We start from the raw sequence: 13,883 nt of genomic DNA, 5'->3' as shown, positions 1-13,883 counted from the left end.
CAGGGCACATATAGACTACGAAGACCACTAACATAGAATCATATGGTTCACAGATTAGCACTGTAGATGTGACCAGAGCATAAGTAATGCTGTCACATGTTCAGACAGTAATTGTCACAGCATTTCATTTAGTAAGGAACACATTTCTGATTACCATGCGATACATACCATTGAGTGACCATTCGATTAGTCCAGCATTACATATGCTGGAATTAAGGTTTAATATCTTGCATTCTAGTTATTGGATTCTCTGCTATTTGTCAAACCGATCAATGAATTGGTTATTAACTGACCTTGCTTTTTTGTTACAGAATGTTGTTAACTTTGCTATCCAGTCATTGCTGTTAACTGTCATTTTGTCAATGATGTTTATGCTAGTATATTTACATTATACACTAACTGTCCTACTGTTTCTTCATATTCATATGTGGAAATGTAGACAGTACCACATTGTTTGGTACACTGTACCATAGATTACCTGCACATACATAAGTACTATGCAAGAATGCTGCTTTGTACTATTCCATTGTTTTGTTTTAGTATTGCATTATCCTGCATGTGTAAAATAAACTGTACTGCACCACTTTTTGGCACAGTAGGTATTACACTTTACCCTTATAAACATTTATGAATTCTACCTAAAAAATGTTATCACCCAGTCTGTACTGAGTATAATTACAGCTATGGGCTTACATTTCTTTTGCTTTAACTTGTCATCTTTGTGAATTCCTAATAACACATTACAAATCGGTTATTTTTCAGACTATGTTAAGTACTGCGTTTGGTAAGGAAATTAGTTTTAAAACTGCTTTCAAGGTAAGAATTACCAGAAAAAAGAAAGTGAACAGAGCTTTGAAAATAAAAGCATAACAGATGTTGCTGCAAGACAGGGAATTTCAAGGGAAAATGCACTCCTTACTGGTGACTCAAGAGGGAAAAACCAGCAGCTAATGATTACTTGTGATAAGCCAGAAGGACGCAGGAAAAGTCTGTTTGTACAATGCAATGGCTACAAAAGGTCATGTTTCTTCTGCAACAAGTGACATTCCTTTCCTTTTCTTTCACTTTCTTAATAGTGCTCATGAGCATTCCCCTGAAGATTTCTCCTGGCTTCTCAAAACAATGTCTTAGTCACTTGCATATGCTTTCTGTTTATGGCCGCTTAACATCGGGGAAATTCATTGCCATTAATAAAGCAATGGCCAGACATATGTTTTAAATTTGAATTTGAAGGCAGGCTGAAGTGTCATTTAACAATCTGACATTACATATGAGTTTTGTACATTTTGTCAAATGGGTTGGCAAAATGGTAAAAATCCATAATATAAAATCAGATTTTGTCAGACCAAATACCAATGATATGTTCTAAATTATCCATTTATTCATTTATGTATTGCTCAACTGATTGATTGCTGTATGGGTTCTAACTTCTCACTTATAAAAAGAAAATTTCATATAGAAGTTTCATAGGTGCTTACTATGTTCTGTTAAACTGTTTATATTAACAATATGCTAAGCAGTCCAAAACTGATTGTACTGTATGGACCACCACAATTAGGCTCCAAAATCAGAAGAAAGATGAATTTGTTAAGTTCTTAATACCCGATCTTAACAGCATATGGGGGATGCTTAAGACAAGCTTGTTAAGGACATGTAAGGGCTGTTAAAGGCTGACATTTGTGCTAAAGACAGAATGTACAGTGCTGGTCAGCAGACAACAGAGACAGAAGGTAAAATAGATTTTAACAGCTGTTAGAACTTCACTCTGGTCACTCTTAAAATGTGTGGCAGAACTATGGGCCAGATTCACGAAGGCTTGCACGGAGTCTAAGAGTAGAGTAAGACTCCATGCAGCCAACATGTCTGCCGAGCGAGCCAGGAACAGCTGGTAGGGGCGTGCAACAGAGCTCCTAAAACGACTCTTACACGGATAGGGCAAGGATATGCAAATTACCTAATTTGCTGCTGAACGGTATGCAAATTAGGTAAATTTGTGATTCAGGAAACCCTAACCTGTCCGAGTAAGAGTAGTGTTATTTGCAGAAATGTACTCCGTTGACAACTGAGTACGTTTCTGCAAATAGCAAAACGGAGCCGTGACAGCTCCAAAAAAAGGACGCATCCAGTCGAGGAAGCATGCCAATGGCCAAAAATATGGCCATTGGCAATGTCCACCGATGCAAAAATAAAATAAATTAAAATAATTTTTTTCCCGATCGCCGATGTTTAAGCATAGCGCAGCGCCGCACAACTGCGGTGCGCTGTAAAAACCAGAAAACCAATAATTAAAAAGCAGAAATGTGGATTTCACAGTAATCCCTAATATACAATGCAAGGGAATGGCAGTCCAAAGACAACATGGCTACCGAGTAAAGGTTGCTAAGGGGGAAGCTCAGTCTAAGAGTTGTAACCAAGCATTAGTAGGCATTCCTATGCAAATGAGGGTAAGGATAGTGAATCCCAAGTTTACATAGCAAAAGAGCACAGTCAGTGTAGTGTAGGAGTAGGATAAGGGGTATAACAGAGTAGAAGATAGGTGACATCATAAGGGGGGTATGTCTAAGAGAAGTGAAGCTCATTGGAGTAGAGTGTCATGTGTCTGCTGTCAGATAGTAATCACTGGAAGAGGTGTGTCAACAGGTACCCTAGCTAAAGGCAAGAAATTGAAGGTATATGCCGTGAACAACACCAAAGTTTCTTGTAGAAATGCCTGCACTGTGTATGCGCGCATGTGCGAGCCTGTAAAACCGATTAAGCCTGTGTGCTCACGTGTGCGGCTGTCTGCGCGCGTTTAAGCCAGAGTAAACAAGTGTAAGGATGTTGAAACCCGTGTAAGCGAGTTTGTGCCTGTGTTTGTGCGTGTTAACAAGAATAAGGAAGTTGTAGTCCGTGTAAGCATGTGTGCACGCGTGTGAGCTGGTGTGCATGTGTTTGCACTTGTTTGCGCGGCGCTGCCCCCTGAGGAAACAGAAAGGGAAAAGGAAGCACAACAAATAGTAGGAAGTTAACCAGGGAGTACTAGCAGAGCTAGCAGGTGAAAATAATCAGAATTAGGCAATTACACAGGCAGTACACTAGCCCAGCCCAGCCCAGCACTTAAAACTCAGCAAAAAACATTCCAGTATGTTTTTCTCAGACACACTGCAACCCTGCAGTAAGCTAATAGAAGTGAAAACTGAAAAAGCTTTACTGAGACAAAGAAATGTTAGGGGCTGCCATTGCTGTTATAAGGCGACATATGCAACATGCTGAGGGTGGTGACAATGCAAATGCTGCTGAGCAACCCACAGTGAGGAGACGGAGAAGAGTATACAGGCCTAGGGTAACCTACCAGGAGCTACATGAGCTGTAGATAGTGGAGCGCTATAGAGTGGACAGAGACCTCATGCAGCAAATTGTTGTGCTGTGCAGGCCATGCCTCACACACAGAACCAACAGAGGGGAACCCATCCCAGTGGAAACCAAGGTATGTGTTGGCCTAAGAATATTAGCAACAGGTACCTTCCAGAGACCAACTGGTGATATGATGGGGATTCCACAGGCATCAGCATCCAGGGTACTGCAACAGTTCCTGAATGCCATGTCAGCACATGTTGCTGATCATGTATATTTCCCCAATTCCCGTGAGGTATTGGCCAGCAATATGCATCTCTTCCAGCAAATAGCGGAATACCCTGAGGTAGTGGGTGCAATAGACTGCATGCACATTCACATCAAAGCACCAGCTGTTGAGCGGGGTAGGGTCTACTACAACCCCAAGGGTTATCCCTCCATCAACTGCCAGGTCATATGTGATGCCCAGGGCATAATAATGAATGTGTGTGCTGGCTGCCCTGGAAGCTACCATGACTCCCATATCTGGCATCTGACACAGCTGTACCAGACATTTGCCAATGGGGACATCCCTCATGGTCACCTAGTGGGGGATGCTGGATATGCACTTGAGCCGTGGCTGATGACACCCATCAGAAATGCACACACACCTCAACAGGAACAACGTAATGAGGCACACGCACAAACACAAAATGTAATTGAGCGTGTGTTTGGGCTGCTCAAGTCATGGTTACAGTGCCTGGACACATATGGTGGAGCCTTGCAGTACTCACCAACTACATGTACCCAAATAGTCATGGTATGTGCTATGCTACACAATATGAGCCTGTGAAAACAGCTGCAGCAGGAGCAGCATAGGGCTGGGCACAACAGCCCCCCACCATTGCCAAGACCATCACAGGCAGAGCGTGACTCGGTGGAGGAACAACCTGAGCCTGCCGCAGTAGGCAGAAGGAGGTGTGCCCAGTATGCTTTGGCATTGGCAAGGAGGCAACGCATAGCATATACACCTGCTCAGTAGGAACCCTGGAAATGATACCTCTCTCCAACTCGCACATATAGTAAAAGGGATGCCTAACTTGACACTACCTGTTAACAAACATGTATAGGGAGTGTAAAATGTGCATCCGACATAGGCAGCCCTGCAGCACCACCTGAGACATGATTGATATGTGTTAAGCAATATAAAGCACTGCCAAACAGCTCTCACCACTATTTATTATATGTAAACAAAATTGCACACACTAAGTAGCACAACTACAGGCAATGTTGAGCAATATTGTGCACTGTCCAGCAATGTTGTTCAACATTGAGCAATGTTGTGCAAATCTGGTCAAATGTGGGCATAGTTCAGCAAAAGCAGGTTAACATGTTCATATTTGCTTCACGTTTCTTGAAGCAGTCTGTTCTGGCATGTATGAAAATATGAAGCAGTGACAGTTCTCGAACCCAGGATACACTGCACTATAGTCATAGTATAGAACCACTAAACCATGACAGTATGTCAATGGGCAGCGTGTATGAAAAAATGTTGATAAGTCAATGCTAAGTATCTCATGGAAACCTTGCAGGCATAGCATAATCCCTGTCGAGTTAAGACACAAAGGTGAATCCTGCAGTAATAATATAACCTGATATTCAACACACATATAGTATAAATGTTAATATTGGTAATGTTCACACACATCAACAAATGTAGTGGACCTCAGACAGCAACCTACCGCAAGGTCACACTGGGCATGCTCACACACTTGAATATATGAGACAAATGTCAGGCAGCAAAACACTGAAAGTCTGAACTGGGCATGCTCACACACTTAGGGCAAGTTTGAGTACAGCAGTGGGCCACACATATCCCTTAGTTGCACGTGTCAACCCAGGAACCTCGCACTATTCACCAATCTGCCATGTGCACACAGTGATATGACAACAGACACATATATAATATAGTGAAATCCTGTCACAATCAAATATGTTATGCAGATACTTAGGTTGTTCATAGAAAGTGGTAAAGCAAAGAAGAAACAAAACCTGCAATCAGTACCATCACTGAACAATGTGCATCCCGAACATTAGCATAGGTTCAGAGGTTGACACTAGGCTATCTGCCCTAGGGTATGTAGAAGCCTAGCCACAGTGTGTTTGTATTTTGCAACCCCGCTAGATCAGTAGACTGTGCCTGTTAATAGCAGGTCACACAAGATATCTCAAATATGTTCATTTCATTCTGCCTCTATCCAGCAGGGACCCATAACATATCCCAGGGCTAAACATATGATCACCCATCCACCTGTGAAGATGTCAACTGTAGGTGGTCAGCGTGAGTCTGTGCATATGTGGGACTGTGATCACATTCCTGAGTGAGTGGAGCCTCTGTGATGGGAATCTGCCCCTCCAGCATGTCCTATTAACATCATTGCTGATGTACCTGTACCTGGAGCATGTAGCTGTAAGGGACTTTGATATCCTCATGTGGAGCCTGTCCATCAATGCTGTGATGGACATGGCTTCAAACAAAAGGCACAGACTGCATCCAAGTAGGCAGTAAGCAACTGAGGAGAGCTGGGGTCACCATAGCCAAACTGTGCATACCATCTTTGTGAGTCCCTAGATCCACTTGGTTATGTACATTTGTGTACATTCCAGTTGCTGCAGGTGTTGGGTAAGGTACATCCGAAATGGGGCATTATATCCAAGCATGTGCCTGATGAGTATAGGGTCACAATGACCCCACCTGATCTGGATGTAAAACTGTATGGGATAAGGTGGGCTAAATAGAAGGTATGTTCAACAACATTGGCAACGTGAATGTCAAAGGCGAGAGTACTAAGTATTCCTGTCCCCAAACCACAAGTCACACACACTGTACATGATATATCATCACCTATGTGGTAATGTGTGGGCACGATGTTGCTACCAAAGGTGATGACTATGCATCTAAAGGAAGATAGCTGTAGGCCATGGCTCTGGCACCATCTCTGTGAGACCCTTTCTGAGGATGCTTGTGCCAGCTGTAGAGTCGATTATGGCACACAGTTTGCAGTCATCTGCAAACATGGTCAGCCATATTCCTCCTGTGTTAGCCAGTACGTCTCAGAAATATTTACAGAACAAGAGAGGTCCCAGGACTGAGCCCTGTGGGATGCCATGTGTAACTGGTGTATAGTCAGACATGGCACCTGCAATACTGACCATGTGTGTGCTATCCATGATCTAGTTAGCAATCCATCTTGTGACATATGTGTAGATATTGAATCTGGTGATCTAATGTATAAAGGCCGAGTGGGGTATTGTGTAGAACTGGTGTGTGAGCTCCAGCTAGGCTGTGTGGACAACCCCCTGTACGTCTATGGACCTGTTAACTGTTTAAACACATCAAACAGGTGCAAGAGGCAAGATCTGCCCACAACAAAACCAAATTGTGTAGGATCCAGTGTCTGTAGGTTCACAATGTGTATGTGTATGTGTTCCATGATGATACACTCCATAGCTTAGCAGACCAGGATAGTTAGGCATATATTGGGATAATGTCCAGGGTCCCTTGTGGCACCAGCACTGTACAGCGGGTACACCATAGCTGTATGCCATTCCATGGGTACATATCTGCAGTAACTGTGATATTGAACAGTGACATAATGTGAGTGTGAAGTTTGTCATGAATCTCGTGTAAGCCGCAGTCCAGGACACCATCTGGTCCCACTGATGCTGTGTTGTCTGCTATGGAGAGGGCAGCACACACCTGTTTTTCTGTGATATCAGGGAGGCTACACCCTGTTGTGATGGACATGTGCACTGCAGGGGGGATGGTGGGGAAACATTCCCACTAAACCTGTTGTCCAGGATGTTCGCAATGTCAGTGGGTTTACTGTATCATTTGTAATTATGCAGTGATTCACAGCATATCTGCAAGTTCCCACCCAGGTCCCTGACATAACTAAATAAGGCCTTGTGATTGTCCATAGTGTCTGTTGCAAGTATCCGTTAGAAGTGGGCCTTAGATGAATCAACAAGTGATCATAGCTATACCATAGTACTGATCAGAGATGCCTTCCTGATTGTGATTGTGCTCTATAATGTAGTAGCCTCCTCCTGTCCTTGTATAGCTCATTAATGGCCGTGGTCCACTAGACAGGTCCCCTGCCTTTAGGAGTGAGTCTTGTAGTTATCTGGGATAGCATGATCCATGTATTCCAGTAGTTGTCCATAGAATGGGCTTGTAAAGGATTACGTGGTCTGAGCCATAATTAACACTGTCCCAGGGTCATTGAGGGATACCACCTCAGTTTGTACAAGTGTGACGTTTGCTCATGAGAAGTACATCACTGAGATCACATAGGATGTGTGTGTGTATGGGATATGTATGTCTAGTGAGATGAATGTTTGTTCTGACCTTAACAATGATGGGTATACCTCTAGTGTGGAACATAGAGTCCCCATGTTGGTGATGATCAGGTCCCACATGTTTTAACCCCCTGTGGTTGTGGTGACCAGGTCTACCATAGTGTAACAATCCTTGCAACTGTTGTGCGAGGGTGTCAGTGCTTGAGTAGTATTCACAGTCAATGTTTGTGTATTTGAAGTCACACAATATAATGGTGTTTGGTGAGACCTTCACATTCCCCAGTATTCCCAGGAATAACGAGTGTTGTTCCCAAATTTGGGGGTGTGGTCTGTAGCAGTCTACAAACTGAAATGCAGTTTGGCCCACTGTCAGTTGCACATGTACGTTCCCTGATGCTTTGTGCAGTGCTACCAACCCGGAGGTGTGTGTATGTTTGATGTATATGGATACCCCCCCCTATTGTTGTTGTCCGGTCCGAGTCTTGTGTCCGAAAACCATGGTATGAAGTAAAACCTGTTAGTGCTGCTGTGCTTTTGTGAGCCTGAACCAGGAGTTTGTTACTGCACATATATCGACAGACTCCATACTGATGTGAGTCCTGAGTGCATGCATTCTGAGGGTTAGACATCAGTTGTTGAGCACCATCACTCTCCGTTTCCTTTACCCTGTAATGTCTATGGCTGTGGTTATGTCTTTTGAGCCTCGATTCAAACAGCCACTATGTGTGTGTCAAGAGCCTAAGGCAGTCTGTGAAAGCCTAGGGGTGACAGGTGCATGGCGTCCATAGCGAATGTATGTGGCATGTTGAGCATGTAATCCCAGGCTGACAGACACTGGATCCCCTGTGAATGACAACAATATGTTAGGCAACTGTTAAAAGTGATGATTTCGTCTGTATACTGTGACATAGTACTTCGTGAGGGTAAGATGCTACACAAGGTCAGGGTCATACCGGCCTGGGCTACATGATCAGAGAGCTCCTCTATGTCTCTTGTCATGTAGTCCAGGGAGGAATGTCTGAGGGTTTACACACCAGCATGGTCAATGATGGAGCCATATTTGTACTTGCAGTGGACTGACAACAGTGCATGTGTCATGTGGCAGATCCTGGCACCCGACACACAGCACAAAGTGACCTTCACCTTGTTCAGCCTGGTGAGTGGGATGTCAGTGTGACCGACAATTACAGTCACATAATACAAGTGTATGAGGTGTGTTGTGTAGGTCTAAGGGCAGTGACTGTGTGGCACAATGACTTTGTGAACTATGTTATATGTGTGTATGGTTGTGTGTTAGCAGTTGTTTGTGTGTCTGCTTTGGATGTCTCTGCTGCTTAGGCAGAGTATATTTAGATGCTCCAAGTATGTCTTTGTGTGTCAATGTATATGGTTTGCTGTTGTCATAGGTCCATGTGCGACTGGATTTGGGGTGTGTGTGGTTACCTTCACCACCTGATAGACTGTGCCAGTCATGGCTTGGGAGAGCTCAGCCTCCTGTCTGTCTATACAGTTGCACCTCTCACATATATTTGAGTTTGTTGGTAGGAGGACAGTGTTCCCTGTGTACACAAGGCAGTTGTAACAATGCGTCAAAATTTCAATATGCACCAGCTGGACTGGAGAGTACACACGAAACCGACCTTTGGACATGCCAGGATATAATGATGACATACACTGTCGACTGATCACAAAGGATCAGTAGTGTGTGAAGTGTGTAAAAGAGTATAACAGGGGTTTAGTGTTAAGGTTTGTTGTTGCTGTGGAAAGATAATCGGCAAAGGAGTACAGACAGAAACATTGCACCTCCTTCAGCTATGTCAGAAATATCGATGTACAGTCATATATGTCCTGAGTCAGGGTCATCTGTACCTGACTGACAATGTTGACATCCTGTCAGATAGGCCCATACATACATACCCACCTCCCAGTGACAAAAGGCCCTAGCATCATACCAGGAGATATCACATGTAGAATGTGTAAACTGGTCCTCCCAATGCCAAATGAATCCCATCACGTGGATAACATTGTTTTCCCATATGTGTCATAAGTGAACAACAGGACAAACAGACTCTGCACCTGAACAGTCTGTTGAGCCTCACACTCTACAGGATCTTACACCACTGAATGTGTTACAGCAACATGTGGCACACCCCACAAGTGTTGGTGCACAACACACCATGGGAACTATAGTTCTATAAGCCTACGAAGTCCGAAATGCTAGTCCATGGAGTCCATCATGATTGCAGTCAGGAACAGAGCTATTGTAAACCGACAAACACACAACCCAAACGTCTGTGGTATGTTAATGAGCACATCATGTTGCCCAAACCTGCTAGATTTCTTGCAAGGCAGCCACCCAGGACATACATCACTGAAAGGAGCAACACAGGTCCCACATAGACTTTGAATAGCCCTTTACCAACATCACAGACACATGTTGTATCCACAAAACCAACAATCCGTGCATGAATATGTATTGTCATATGAAGGAATGGTAATTTGTCCACAGATAGATCACACAAGCTATGAATTGTGTATTCCTGTTCAAGATGTTCACACCTGCTGACCCACAAGGTTCATTCCTGGGATTGCATAACACTAAGTGCACACACATTACCATGTCCAGTCTGATGATGTCAGCAACCTACAAATATAGCATGTGAATAGAAACCACACAGTAAAGCATGAATAAAAACCACACAGTAAAGCATATAGCATGTCATGTTAATGCGTATCTCACTATTTTCGTAACATAGTTAGGTAGGGGTTTGAATCCTGCAATTGCTGAGTGTGTGTGAGATTGGCTTTGAGGGGAGTAGCATTTTTGGAGACTGTGGAAACACATTAGGAGTGGTGAATACCTTTATGCCAAGTGTAATGATGTTAGCATCCTACAAATACAGCATTGGAAAGGAATGCTCCCAGTAAAGCAAATAGTGCATCATGTTAATGCGTATCTCACTAGTGTCATAACATAATTAGGTAAGGGTTTGAAGCCTGCAAATACTGAGTGTGAATGTGTTTGTGTGAGATTGCCTTTGAGAGGAGTGGCCTTTTTTGGAGACTTTGGAAACACATTAGGAGTGGTGAATAGTGAATACCTCTTTGTCAAGTGTGATGATGTCAGCATCCTACAAATACAGCATTGGAAATAAACGCTTCCCAGTAAAGCAAATAGCGCATCGTGTTAATGCGTATCTCACTTGTGTCATCACATAGTTAAGTAGGGGTTTGAATCCTGCAAATGTTGAGTGTGAATGTGAGATTTCTTTTGAGAGGAGTGGCCTTTTTGGAGACTGTGGAAACACATTAGGAGTGGTGAATACCTCTTTGCCAAGTGTGATGATGTCAGCATCCTACAAATACAGCATTGGAAATAAATGCTCCCAATAAAGCAAATAGCGCATCATGTTAATGCGTATCTCACTAGTGTCATAACATAGTTAAGTAGGGGTTTGAATCTTGTAAATGCTGAGTATGAATGTGTTTGTATGAGATTGTCTTTGAGAAAAGTGGCCTTTTTGGAGACTGTGGAAACACATTAGGAGAGGTGAATACCTCTTTGCCAAGTGTGATGATGTCAGTATCCCACAAATACAGCAGTGGAGAGTAAAGCACCCAGTAAAGCATATAGTGTGTTGTGTTAATGTGTATCTTACTAACATCATAAAATAGTTAGGTAAGGGTGAATCCTATACATGCTGAGCGTATGTGTGTGTGTGTGTGTAATCCTATGAGAGAAGTGGCCTTTCTTGAGAATGTGAAAACACATAGAAAGAGGTGAATGCCTGGTTTGATGATGTCAATAGCGCATCATGTTAATGCGTATCTCACTAGTGTCATAACATAGTTAAGTAGGGGTTTGAATCCTGCAAATGCTGAGTGTGTTTGTGTGAGATTGTCTTTGAGAGAAGTGGCCTTTTTGGAGACTGTGGAAACACATTAGGAGAGGTGAATACCTCTTTGCCAAGTGTGATGATGTCAGTATCCCACAAATACAGCAGTGGAGAGTAAAGCACCCAGTAAAGCATATAGTGCGTCATGTTAATGTATATCTTACTAAAATCATAACATAGTTAGGTAGGGGTTTGAATCCTATACATGCTGAGCGTGTGTGTGTGTGTCTAATCCTATGAGAGGAGTGGCCTTTCTTGAGAATGTGAAAACACAGAGAAAGAGCTGAATGCCTGGTTTGATGATGTCAGTATCCCACAAAAACAGCAGTGGAAATGAAAACTCCCAGTAAAACATATGGCGCATAGTGGTAATGCATATGAGTCTAGTACCACGACATAAGTAGGTAGGGTTTTGAATCCTGCAATTGTTGAGTGTGTGTGTGTGTGTGTGTGTGTGTGTGTGTGTGTGTGTGTGTGTGTGTGTGTGAGTGACACTGTTGAGCAAAGTGTTGTGCGTTTTGCTACTACTACTGTATGACATATCAGTAAAACAACAGTATGTGCATTGCACACTGCAGGTATCTGTGTGGCAAATACACATATGTACATATGACCTAAATTGGTAACTGTGTGGACAAGACATATATGTACATGTGACTTCATTCACGTCATAGGTGTGAAGCCTGCTGTCAACACGACTACATCTGTCACCATTGACAGTTTTTGCTGCTGCTTCTTGGACCGTAGCTCACATATGTATGTATGTATGTGACAAGTCCAGCCACTGTAGTGAGCTGTGCCCTAGGTCATCTGTGTCACACACACACATGACAGTTGTTATATAATAGTGTGAGTGTGGGTGTTTGCCTGTGGCATATGACAGACATGCCCAAACACAACACAGTCTGTCAATAATGTCCATTCATGGTGTCTGTTTGTCCAACACTGAAGAAGGCATAATTTTGCTGAAACTGGTCTGTTATTTTTATATTAAAATAAAGTCTGTTTATTTACTATCTGTTTTTGGCTGTATGCTTGACTGCTATCTCTGCTGGCCAACTGTGTTTTTCTATGGTATTTCTCGGCCATGCATCACTCACGTGCACAGCAATTGGTTTTGCCAGGTATACAACAACCCAGTGTATATGCATGCAGACACCTTATTACTTATGTGATACACTGAGGGACATCAGCATAGCTGTGGGGATGTGGATATCAAAGGACAGATGAAATCACATGTGGCTGTCTGTAACATTGGTACCCCTGCTACACATTGTGTCCTACTACCAATGTGGTACAATCAGGATACTATGTGTAGCAAATGTGGATGACTATGCTATTGTTGGATCAAAGCTTCACAACATGTGTTTGTCAACAGGTATGTGTCTGTATGATACCCTCATGGAAGATAGGTGTCTAATCCAGGGAATGCTTTGTAGGCAACTGTATGCATCACCAGATGTGGATGTACATATCCCTAGTGTGTCTGCGTGTACCTAGGATGGACACATGCCAAACAGGAGTGGTCACGAGAATGTGTGGTGGTCATTACCATTGGTAACTGGTATAGTACAAAACCAGAAAGATTCTAATGCTACTGTGTATCCTACAGCTGTGTGTCAGTTGTCAAGACATCATGTAACGATTTGTGAAAATCAGGATGTTGAGGTTATGTACACTACCAGAATGCTAACCAATGACCGATAGCAACAGTATCACCCACAGCATAGTGTCATACCATGTCACACACACACATGTGTACCCAAGTTGTGACATATGTGTAGTGACATGCATATTGGACACCAATAGGAAATATGAAGTATTAACACTGTGTAATACAGGGGATGTCACCCTTTACATGTGCCCACCATGCACATACATGCAAACAGTGCACCTCCACCATGTTCACAAATGTACACTTTGGAATCTGTACAGCACACATCATAGACGTTACATCCACTCAACAACACATGCTGCCAGTACCACACACATCAGCCAACTGTCACATGTATGGACAATCCATGTTTGGTATTAACACTGGTGTATACAAAACAAAATTGATAATCACTGATGGGATGCATCATGCCTGCTCAGATACACCTACAAGGATATCATTACCCATTACTGTTCACAACATGCTAACATTGCTATACTGCTAGTAGGTCACCCTGTGCACCGTGTTATCCTGTTCCTGCATCAATGTCACAGATGACAGGAGGGGGCACAGTTTCATCATATGCACAGGGTGTGTGGTTGTTTTCCAGAGCCCAACAATGACCCATCCAATCAACATGTATGTGTGTGTGTGTGTGT

The sequence above is a fragment of the Protopterus annectens genome, chromosome 5.part0 (genome assembly GCF_019279795.1).
Source record: "Protopterus annectens isolate FY-2018-M chromosome 5.part0, PAN1.0, whole genome shotgun sequence".
In the NCBI taxonomy this organism is placed as follows: Eukaryota; Metazoa; Chordata; order Ceratodontiformes; family Protopteridae; genus Protopterus; species Protopterus annectens.
The sequence above is the reverse complement of the archived record's forward strand: the minus strand, read 5'-3'. Positions refer to the sequence as shown.